This window comes from Oncorhynchus kisutch, linkage group LG3 (assembly GCF_002021735.2).
Source record: "Oncorhynchus kisutch isolate 150728-3 linkage group LG3, Okis_V2, whole genome shotgun sequence".
Classification (NCBI taxonomy): Eukaryota; Metazoa; Chordata; class Actinopteri; order Salmoniformes; family Salmonidae; genus Oncorhynchus; species Oncorhynchus kisutch.
Window position 1 is genome coordinate 63,356,435 of NC_034176.2, and position 12,339 is coordinate 63,368,773.

General features: G+C 41.3%; 1 pseudogene across 1 annotated transcript; it reads left to right on the top strand.

Annotated features, from left to right (window-relative positions):
* Positions 1–343: 343 nt before the first annotated feature.
* On the top strand, positions 344–2,519 carry LOC109887080 (UDP-glucuronosyltransferase 2C1 pseudogene; annotated as a pseudogene). The gene is made up of 2 exons (XR_004206373.1): positions 344–522; positions 897–2,519. The product of XR_004206373.1 is annotated as a UDP-glucuronosyltransferase 2C1 pseudogene (transcript).
* The last annotated feature ends 9,820 nt before the right edge of the window (positions 2,520–12,339 follow it).

The following is a 12,339-nucleotide window of genomic DNA, read 5'->3' on the forward strand; positions in this document are numbered from 1 at the left end:
TATTGGTTAACAAAGCCTTGATTATGACCAAAGTCTATAGTGGTCTAGCGACGTCCCTGTTTTGTATATACCCACTGTTTACATGAATCGCGCAAAGTTGCCTGTTTTAGTCATGGCTTTGGTCACGTTTGAGTGGGTCAAACAAAAACACTCCAATGATGGTTGATAATAGAGCCTCACACAATGGAGGAGATGGCTGCAGGATGAGATTGGTGAAGAGCAACTGCAGAAACTTGCAGTCAAAACGTGTTATCCCTGTAACGCAATAAGGCGGTGACCGACTTGACAAAGTGATTTGCTCGAACGCGTCCATTCTGTATTATGACAAGTGACCTGTCTTGAAAAACCGGAGCGTTTGAAAATTGCGGGTGGGGCAACACGGATGTCAAGAGACTATACTATACTGACTTCGCCTTTCCGCTCTGGTTTCCGAGATGATCACAAATATCGACGAACTTATTTACAGCCATAAGAGGCTTTGAAATAGTCTTCACTAACAACTCTTTGGGTGAAAACCGGAACGTAAGCCTACAGTTAAATTCGTTTCGAATGTATGGATTCTGTCGTGACTTTGGTTGTTTACACTGTCAAGACATATCGTTTCTTTCTGATCTGCTGTAAAATATAATACAATGTTAACACGTACCCTAACATTATGATGTAAAATAGGTTTCTCATCGGAAAAATCTACAGAATTTGACAATTTCCTATGGTTGAAGGCAAATTTATATCGGAGAAAATGATTTATCTCAGGAATGAAAGATTATACAGTATTACGTAAACAACCTTTTGGTATAACTTGTCTAAACTTTAAAGTAGGCCAATCAGGCCTGTTTTCATTATTCTCATGTCAAAACATGATTTGATTTATTTTACCTTATTTTTGTATATTTCAGGTAAAATTAATGCATGTGTGAAGCAGCTAGTGAAGATGTGTCTTCCTGGTATCTTCATTGTTACCCTGTTGACCCTCTCAATTCCTGCTGTCCATGTTGGGAAAGTCCTGGTGTTTCCTCAAGACGGCAGCCACTGGATCAACATGAAGGTCATTATTGAAGCGCTGCATTCAAGAGGTCACAGTGTGTCAGTAGTACGGCCATCAGACAGCTGGTACATCAAGGAAACCTCCCCTCACTACAGTTCAATCACAATTGATATTCCAGGTGGAGCTGATGAGCAATTCTTTAGCTCATTTGTGTCAAGACAAATACAGATACAGAGAGAGGGAAAGTCTGCTTGGACTCGTTTTAGTTTGGACATGGAGTTGAAGGACAGATTTTCTGAAATGCACCGCAAAGTGTGTGAGATGGTAATCCAAATGTTAGAGAATGAACCGTTGATGCAGTCTATTAGAGAAACCAAGTATGACTTGGTTCTGACAGACCCAGCCAATGGGGGAGGTGTTGTGCTGGCACACTATTTAAATGTGCCCCTTGTTTTCAATGTTCGATGGACTATACATGGTGAGGCTCATTTTGCTATTGCTCCCTCTCCACTATCGTATGTTCCATTTCCTGTTGCAGAGTTAACAGACAATATGAGTTTTTTTCAGAGGGTCCGTAACTTCCTAGTTTATGTCATCAGGCAGCATCTGTACAAACAGACAGTGGGGCCTCATTATTCCGCTTTGGTTAGTCGTTACTTTAGTCCTGAGGTCGACTACTTCTCATTGTTTCAAGCTGCTGATTTATGGCTCATGAGAGTTGACTTTGTGTTTGAGTTCCCTCGTCCCACCATGCCTAATGTTATCTATATGGGAGGGTTCCAATGTAAACCTGCCAAGCCTCTTCCCCAAGAACTGGAGGAGTTTGCTCAGAGTTCTGGAGAGCATGGAATCATTATCATGTCTTTGGGGACTTTAATTGGACAACTTCCACATGATATAACTGATGAGATAGCTGCTGCTTTTTCCCAACTGCCTCAGAAGGTAATCTGGAGGTACAAAGGAGACAGGCCAGCTACTCTGGGTAACAACACCTTACTAGTTGACTGGATGCCTCAGAATGATCTTTTAGGACACCCTAAGACAAGGCTGTTTGTAGCTCATGGAGGAACAAATGGGATTTTTGAGGCTATCTACCACAGTGTTCCAATAGTAGGCCTTCCTCTGGTGTTCGACCAACCTGACAATCTTTCTAGAATGAAAGTGAAGGGTGTAGCAAAGGTTGTGGATTTAGCAACTCTAGATAGAAACATTTTCACCCGAGCCTTACAGGAAGTTCTGAATGAGCCGTCCTACAGGATGAACATGCAGAGACTCTCCAGGCTACACCGGGATGTGCCAATGGGACCCCTGGACACTGCCCTCTTCTGGATTGAGTTTGTCATGAGACACAAAGGTGCTGCTCACCTGCGTACAGAGTCCTACAGAATGCCCTGGTACTCCTACCACTCTGTAGATGTAATGGTGTTTCTACTGGCTGTTGTGTTATTTACTCTGCTGGCTTTCATTGGCATTATCAGATGTTTCTGTTGCAGGGCATGTTTGAAAATAAAAATGAAAGCGGAATGATTATGGATTTCATCTGTACAGAGAGTGGTATATGTACAAAGTGTGGTACATACAATATCTGTACAGAGTGTGGTACATAATTGTTTTCTCACTCATTTGACTTTTTGTTCACTTGACAAATACAGTTGAAATCGGAAGTTTACATACACCTTAGTCAAGTACATTTAAACTCAGTTTTTCACAATTCCTGAAATGTAATCCTAGTAAAAAATTCCCTGTCTTAGGTCAGTTTGGATCACTACTTTATTTCAAGAATTTGAAATGACAGAATAATAGTAGAGAGAATTGTTCATTTCAGCTTTTACTTCTTACATCCCATTCCCAGTCGGTCAGAAGTTTACATGTATTTGGTAGCATTGCCTTTAAATTGTGTAACTTGGGTCAAACGTTTCAGGTAGCCTTCCACAGGCCCATTCCTCCTGACAGAGCTGGTGTAACTGAGTCAGGTTTGTAGGCCTCCTTGCTCGCACATGTTTTTTGAGTTCCGCCCACACATTTTCTATAGGATTGAGGTCAGGGGCTTTGTGATGGCCACACCAATACCTTGACTTTGTCCTTAAGCCATTTTGCCACAACTTTGGAAGTATGCTTGGGGTCATTGTCCATTTGGAAGACCCATTTGCGACCAAGATTTAACTTCCTGACTGATGTCTTGAGATGTTGCTTCAATATATCCACATAATTTTGCTTCCTCATGATGCCATCTATGTTGTGAAATGCATCAGTCCTTCCTGCAGCAAAGCACACCCACAACATGATGCTGCCACCCCCGTCAGTTGGGATGGTTTTCTTCGGCTTGCAAGCATCCCCCTTTTTCCTCCAAACATAACGATGGTCATTATGACCAAACAGTTCTATTTTTGTACGATCTTTGTCACCATGTGCAGTTGCAAACCGTAGTCTGGCTTTTTTATGGCAGTTTTGGAGCAGTGGCTTCTTCCTTGCTGAGCGGCCTTTCAGGTTATGTCGATATAGGACTCGCTTTACTGTGGATATAGGTACTTTTGTACCCGTTTCCTCCAGCATCTTCACAAGGTCCTTTGCCGTTGTTCTGGGATTGATTTGCACTTTTTGCACCAAAGCACGTTCATCTCTAGGCGTCTCCTTCCTGAGAGGTATGACGGCTGCGTGGTCCCATGGTGTTTATACTTGCATACTATTGTTTGTATAGATGAACATGGTATCTTCAGGCGTTTGGAAATTGCTCCCAAAGATGAACCAGTCTTGTGGAGGTCTACCATTTTTATTCTGAGGTCTTGACTGATTTCTTTTGATTTTCCTATGATGTCAAGCAAAGAGGCACTGAGTTTGAAGGTAGGCCTTGAAAAACATCCACAGTTACACCTCCAAAGTATGTCAATTAGCCTATCAGAAGCTTCTAAAGCCATGACATCATTTTCTGGAATTTTTCAAGCTGTTTAAAGGCACAGTCAACTTAGTGTATGTAAACGTCTGACCCACTGGAATTGTGATACAGTGAATTCTAAGTGAAATAATCTGTCTGTAAACAATTGTTGGAAAAATGACTTGTGTCATGCACAAAGTAGATGTCTTAACCAACTTGCCAAAACTATAGTTTGATAAGACATTTGTGGTGTGGTTGAAAAACGAGTTTTAATGACTCCAACCTAAATGTATGTAAACTTCCGACTTCAACTGTATATGTGGCATTTATGTAGGCATAGGGTATTGTTGACAGATGTTTTATCTATTTGCTTTTTGAAGATTTTGCTAGATAAACAACTGCACATTAACTGTTCAGCCCATTTAAGGAAAGTCCAAATGTGCATTTTAAAATGTATGCTGTTATAGTTGTGTGTAGCTGCTTTCTTTGTGTGTAATCGTTAAACTGATGTCGATGTTTTTTCTCCAGAAGACCGGTAAGGAGCTCTAACCTTTAATAAAGTTATCATTAGATGTTTGGCAAAAACACTTTGTCCCTCATTGGTTTTTCTATTGTGGAGGTCATTTCAAAAGAACAAACAACTTTCAGTTTGTCATTATCCAGACTAACGACAACATCATTCTTCAGTCATTCAAGAAGCGTTGATAATTCAGAGGTAATATGATCCTGTGAGATCTGAGGAGGAATGTAAAGGGCTTTTCATACTGATGCTTATAAAATTACAGCATTGAACTACAATACAAAAGCCAACCAAGGCGGTCTGCATAGAGCAGAAAGAAGTCTGACTTTTCTCTACAGGACTCTGGTTGGAAGCCTCACTTAGTTTTTGCTTCACTTAGAAATACACAGAGTATATTTCCCCCCTTTTCCCTCAGAACATCCTCAATTCTTTGGGGCATGGAATCTACAAGGTGTCGAAAGCATTTGACAGGGATGCTGGCCCATGTTGACACCAATGCTTCCCACAGTTGTGTCAAGTTGGCTGGATGTCCTTAGAGTGGTGGACCTTCTTGATACATGGGAAACTGTTGATTGTGAAAAACCCAGAAGCGTTGCAGTTTTTGACACAAACCGGTGTGCCTGGCACCTACTACCATACCTGTATGGTAACAGATGTTCATAATGTTTTGTGCACTCAGTGTATTATAGGACCTTAGGATAATTGTTTAGTTGATGCATGCCAGCAAAGGCACTACACAACACTAAACAATACATTAATTGCAATATAACGGTGACAAACGATGCCCACAAGCTGTTTGGCCCTACATAAAGCTGTCCCAACAGAAGAGCTATCTTTTCAGCACAATGGAGTGAATCCTTACCACTGCTACTCCTGGCTATCAGCGGAGCCTTGTCTGGCAGCAAAACAGTCCATTCAGGCTCATTTACTGCCTACTAAAAAAACAGCTGATATGGCTGACTTGTTTAAACAAATGTGATTTCTACTGACAATTGAGATGTACAAACTATGGCATAAGGGAACGACGAGCGGATAAGAGGCCTTCTGTAATTTTGATTATGACAATTTCGATTAGTCATAACTATTTGTTCAGCACTTTTGAAATGTACAGAGACAGAATTCAGAACATGGGCCGTTTTTACAGTATTCTCCCTGTACACCAAGTCAGAACCGTAGGATAAATAAAGGGGGCATATAAGCAGACAATGAAAGCTCTTACAATATTCAATGATTACCTTTCTCTAAAACAGGCTATAAGCTACATGTGCACCACCAAGTCAGAACAATAGGCTAAGTTATGAGGGGGAAAGGGACCAAATTATTAGGGTGAGGCACATGGGCTACTAACAGCTTACTACATAACTGTCACGACTCCCGACAAAGTTGGCTCCCCTGCCTGTTTGGGCGGTGCTCGGCGGTCGTCATCACCAGTCTACTAGCCGCCACCGATCCCTTCTTCCCTTTCTGTTAGTTTAGTCTTATTAGTTGCACCTGTCCCTATTTGTGTTTTCTGGATTTTCTAGCCTATTTAAGCTTGTTAGGCCCGCTCTAGTTTGTGCGGGATTATTTTGTGTTTATGTTTATTGGATGTGGTTTTGTGCCCCGGACCGTTTTACCCTGTGTTTTGGGTTGGTCAGTGTTTTCCGCCCTGTGTTTGGGCATGACCGTTTGTGCCAGAATAAAGTGCCTATTTTTCTCAAACCCTCTGCTCTCTGCACCTTACTCCTACCTTTCACTCCTATTCATCTGTGACAACAACATACACTTAGTATTACTTTCTTAGCTGGCATATTACATAAGTTTTGCAACAGCATACAATACATTTTTGGAATCACCTTGTTGTTCTGTGGTCACTTGAACAGGACGGTGGTGCGGCAGTCGTTCTTTTGGCCAAATTTTGTCATCCAACTTTGTCATCAAAGTCTGGCTTTCTCTGGATTTATGGTGCTTTCAATATAACTGGGAACTCTGGAAAAAAAAAGAAGGTTGAATCATGATGTCAGTGATATTCAGGTCGGAGCTCTAGAAAGTGGCCAGAGTTCCCGACTTGGAATTCCGAGTTGGATGAGCATTCAAAACCAATTTTCCCAGTCTGAGCTCTTTTTCCCCCCCAGAGTTCCCAGTTGTCTTGAACTCACTAAAATCTGAGATCTACCAGTTCAGAGTTTCCAGTTGTTTTGAACGCGGCAGAAATCATGCTGGATTGACAGTATGGCCAATGTATTCAACCTTTTCTGGCCCATGGCATGTGAATGCTTTCTTTTAAAGCTTGGAAAAGAGACTCTTAAACTCAGACTTGGACCACACACCCACTCCACTGAATAGTAGGCTAATGATTGCTTTGCAATGCTTTCAGTTACCCACTGATTCCTTCCAAACCACTCATTGTTGAATTTGCGTTGTCCAACTTGTTGTGTAAAGTTTATGTCCAATGACCGATGAGTACAGATACATTTCATCTATAATTTTTCTTCATATGACAATGATTGAAAAGGATTTGCCAGTAGATTGATGACTGCTTGTCTAGCTTGCTAGCTAAGATTTTGAAGGTATGATGTTGACATGATGAGTCCAATCAAAGCTACGGTAGATATAACGTCATTTGATATAATTTTATCTGTGGCCAATGACCTTGAACCTTCTTGGATGGGCACTTCTAATGTAAATCTATGGCAGCACCTAAGGAGCTTGAATTTTCGATCTGTCCCCAGTAGATTTTGCAGTGATTTAGTGTCCCCATGCTTGACAGAACACTGAGCCAATCATGGCACAACTAGAGAACATTACCAACCCCTTCGCTCAGTATTTTCCGTTGGCTGCCCCACTACCACAGAAAGCACTGAGCTAGGCTGAAACACTTGCATTTTGGAACTGCCTTACTCAAGAAAGCAAAAAAGAGACCATGTTTGTATGTGACTTTATTAACTCTATTATTATTATTTTTACATTGTTTGCAAACTGATATGTGACACGTATTAATGGCAAAATAGCATCCAAAACAGCCAACAACAACAAATAGCCCTTACACAGCCTGGAGGTGTGTTGGGTCATTGTCCTGTCGAAAAACAAATGATAGTCCCACTAAGCGCAAACCAGATGGGATGGCGTATCGCTACAGAATGCTGTGGTAGCCATGCTGGTCAAGTGTGCCTTGAATTATAAATAAATCAGAGACAGTGTCACCAGCAAAGCACCCCCACACCATAAGACCTCCTCCATGCTTCACGGTGGAAACCACACATGCGGAGATCATCCGTGCTCCTACTCTGCGTCTCACAAAGACACTGCGGTTGGACCCAATAATCTCAAATTTGGACTCATCAGACCAAGGACAGATTTCCACCAGTTTAATGTCCATTGCTTGTGTTTCTTGGCCCAAGCAAGTCTCTTCTTCTTATTGGTGTCCTTTAGTCGTGATTTCTTTTCAGCAATTCGACCATGAAGGCCTGATTCACACAGTCTCCTCTGAACAGTTGATGTTGAGATGTGTCTGTTACTTGAACTCTGTAAAGCATTTATTTGGGCTGCAATTTCTGATGCTGGTAATTCTAATGAACTTATCCTCTGCAGCAGAGGTAACTCTGGTTCTTCCTTTCCTGTGGCGGTCCTCATGAGAGCCAGTTTTATCATAGCGCTTGATGGTTTTGAAACTGCACTTGAAGAAACCTTCAAAGTTCTTGACATTTTCCAGATTGACTGACCTTCATGTCTTAAAGTAATGATGGACTGTCCTTTCTCTTTGCTTATTGGAGCTGTTCTTGTCATAATATGGACATGGTCTTTTACCAAATAGGGCCATCTTCTGTATACCACCTCTACCTTGTCACAACACAACTGTTTGGCTCAAATGTATTTAGGAAAGAAATTCCACAAATTAACTTTTAACAAGGCACACCTGTTAATTGAAATGCATTCCAGGTGACTATCTCATGAAGCTGGTTGAGAGAATGCCACGATTGTGTGAAGCTGTCATCAAGGCAAAGGGTGGCTACATTGAAGAATCTCAAACATAAAATATATTTTGATTTGTTTAACCCTTATTTGGTTACTACATGATTCCAAATGTGTTATTTCATAGTTTTGAGGTCTTCACTATTATTCTACATAATAAATAAATAAAAACCCTGGAATGAGTAGATGTGTCCAAACTTTTGACTGGTGCTGTGTTTATTTTTTGTTAGCTAAACAGGTGGAGCTCAGAACAGGTGGGGGCTCTGCCCGACCTGCCCTGAATGACAGGTCGCCACTGAGTAATGCATAATTAAAATAATTAAAATCCTCCTCAGACATAGCATAACTTAGCTGACTAAGTTTCATTCAAGTTTACCAGGTAATTGATATCCCAGCCTTTACCCTCTTTTGTATTTGTCATACACGAGTGTGTGCAGTTTACTGCCCAGCCAAAGTAACTTGACCAGGCACATTTTTCTAGTGGCTTTTGTGCTACTCCATTATCTTTACAAGATGAAGTATGCAATAAAGAAATGAGGTTTTAGTGTGTACAAGTGTGAAAGTCCAACCCATGAATATGTTAAAAACATAGACTGCCATAAAATGACTACAGTATGCTCTCATTTTCCCTGTCAGAGTAAACAGTACATCAGAGCATGGTATACACTTAGGGAAATATCAACTTGACAGATTGTATAAAAGCAATGAAGGGTAACATAGCTGAAGTCGGAAGTTTACATATATCTTAGCCAAATACATTTAAACTCAGTTTTTCACAATTCCTGACATTTAATCCTAGTAAAAAGTCCCTGTCTTAGGTGAGTTAGGATCACTATTTTATTTTAAGAATGTGAAATGTCAGAATAATAGAATAGAATGATTTCTTTCAGCTTTTATTTCTTTCATCACATTCCCAGTGGGTCAGAAGTTTACATACACTCAATTAGTATTTGGTAAATTTGCCTTTAAATTGTGTAACTTGGGTCAAACATTTTGGGGAGCCTTCCACAAGCTTCCCAAAATAAGTTGGGTGAACTTTGGCCTGTTCCTCCTGACAGAGCTGGTGTAACTGAGTCTGGTTTGTAAGGCCTCCTCCTTGCGCGCACACACTTTTTCAGTTCTGCCCACAAATTTATATAGGATTGAGGTCAGGGATTTGTGATGGCCACTCCAATACCTTGACTTTGTTTTCCTTAAACCATTTTGCAACAACTTTGGAAGTATGCTTGGGGTCATTGTCCATTTGGAAGACCCATTTGCGACCAAGCTTTATCTTCCTGACTGATGTCTTGAGATGTTTCAATATATCCGCATACTTTTGCTCCCTCATGATGCCATCTATTTTGTGAAGTGCACCAGTCCCTCCTGTGTAACCGATGTGAAATGGCTAGCTAGTTAGCGGTGGTGCGCGCTAATAGCGTTTCAATCGGTGACGTCACTCGCTCTGAGACCTTGAAGTAGTTGTTCCCCTTGCTCTGCAAGGGCCGCGGCTTTGGTCCCTGGTTCGAGCCCAGGTAGGGGCGAGGAGAGGAACGGAAGCAATACTTTTACGCCAGCAGCAAAGCACACCCACAACATGATGCTGCCACTCCCGTGCTTCACGGTTGGGATGGTGTTCTTCAGCTTAGAAACCTCCCCCTTTCTCCTCCAAACATAACAATGGTCATTATGGCCAAACAGTTCTATTTTTGTTTCATCAGACCAGAGGACATTTCTCCAAAAAGTACAATCTTTGTCCCCATGTGTAGTTGCAAACCGTAGTCTGGCTTTTTTATGGCGGTTTTGGAGCAGTAGCTTCTTTCTTGCTGAGCTGCCTTTCAGGTTATGTCGATATAGGACTCTTTTTACTGTGGATATAGATACTTTTGTACCCATTTCCTACAGCATCTTCACAAGGTCCTTTGCTGTTCTGGGATTGATTTGCACTTTTCGCACCAAAGTAAGTTCATCTCTAGGAGACAGAATGCGTCTCCATCCTGAGCGGTATGACGGCCGCGTGGTCCCATGGTGTTTATACTTGCGTACTATTGATTATACAGATGAACGTGGTACCTTCAGGCGTTTGGAAATTGCTCCCAAGGATGAACCAGACTTGTGGAGGTCTAAAAAAAAAAATCTGAGGTCTTGGCTGATTTCTTTTGATTTTCCCATGATGTCAAGCGAAGAGTCACTGAGTTTGAAGGTAGGCCTTGAAATACAGTGCCTTGCGAAAGTATTCGGCCCCCTTGAACTTTGCGACCTTTTGCCACATTTCAGGCTTCAAACATAAAGATATAAAACTGTATTTTTTGTGAAGAATCAACAACAAGTGGGACACTCATGAAGTGGAACGACATTTATTGGATATTTCAAACTTTTTTAACAAATCAAAAACTGAAAAATTGGGCGTGCAAAATTATTCAGCCCCTTTACTTTCAGTGCAGCAAACTCTCTCCAGAAGTTCAGTGAGGAACTCTGAATGATCCAATGTTGACCTAAATGACTAATGATGATAAATATAATCCACCTGTGTGTAATCAAGTCTCCGTATAAATGCACCTGCACTGTGATAGTCTCAGAGGTCCGTTAAAAGCGCAGAGAGCATCATGAAGAACAAGGAACACACCAGGCAGGTCCGAGATACTGTTGTGAAGAAGTTTTTAAAGCTGGATTTGGATACAAAAAGATTTCTCAAGCTTTAAACATCCCAAGGAGCACTGTGCAAGCGATAATATTGAAATGGAAGGAGTATCAGACCACTGCAAATCTACCAAGACCTGGCAGTCCCTCTAAACTTTCAGCTCATACAAGGAGAAGACTGATCAGAGATGCAGCCAAGAGGCCCATGATCACTCTGGATGAACTGCAGAGATCTACAGCTGAGGTGGGAGACTCTGTCCATAGGACAACAATCAGTCGCATATTGCACAAATCTGGCCTTTATGGAAGAGTAGCAAGAAGAAAGCCATTTCTTAAAGATATCCATAAAAAGTGTCGTTTAAAGTTTGCCACAAGCCACCTGGGAGACACACCAAACATGTGGAAGAAGGTGCTCTGGTCAGATGAAACCAAAATTAAACTTTTTGGCAACAATGCAAAACGTTATGTTTGGTGTAAAAGCAACACAGCTCATCACCCTGAATACACCATCCCCACTGTCAAACATGGTGGTGGCAGCATCATGGTTTGGGCCTGCTTTTCTTCAGCAGGGACAGGGAAGATGGTTAAAATTGATGGGAAGATGGATGGAGCCAAATACAGGACCATTCTGGAAGAAAACCTGATGGAGTCTGCAAAAGACCTGAGACTGGGACGGAGATTTGTCTTCCAACAAGACAATGATCCAAAACATAAAGCAAAATCTACAATGGAATGGTTCAAAAATAAACATATCCAGGTGTTAGAATGGCCAAGTCAAAGTCCAGACCTGAATCCAATCGAGAATCTGTGGAAAGAACTGAAAACTGCTGTTCACAAATGCTCTCCATCCAACCTCACTGAGCTCGAGCTGTTTTGCAAGGAGGAATGGGAAAAAATGTCAGTCTCTCGATGTGCAAAACTGATAGAGACATACCCCAAGCGACTTACAGCTGTAATCGCAGCAAAAGGTGGCGCTACAAAGTATTAACTTAAGGGGGCTGAATAATTTTGCACGCCCAAAATTTCAGTTTTTGATTTGTTAAAAAAGTTTGAAATATCCAATAAATGTCGTTCCACTTCATGATTGTGTCCCACTTGTTGTTGATTCTTCACAAAAAAATACAGTTTTATATCTTTATGTTTGAAGCCTGAAATGTGGCAAAAGGTCGCAAAGTTCAAGGGGGACGAATACTTTCGCAAGGCACTGTACATCCACAGGTACTCCTCCAATTGACTCAAATTATGTCAATTAGCCTATCAGAAGCTTCTAAAGCCATGACATCATTTTCTGGATTTTTCCAAGCTGTTTACAGGCACAGTCAACTTAGTATATGCAACTTCTGACCCACTGGAATTGTGATACAGTGAATTATAAGTGAAATAATCTGTCTG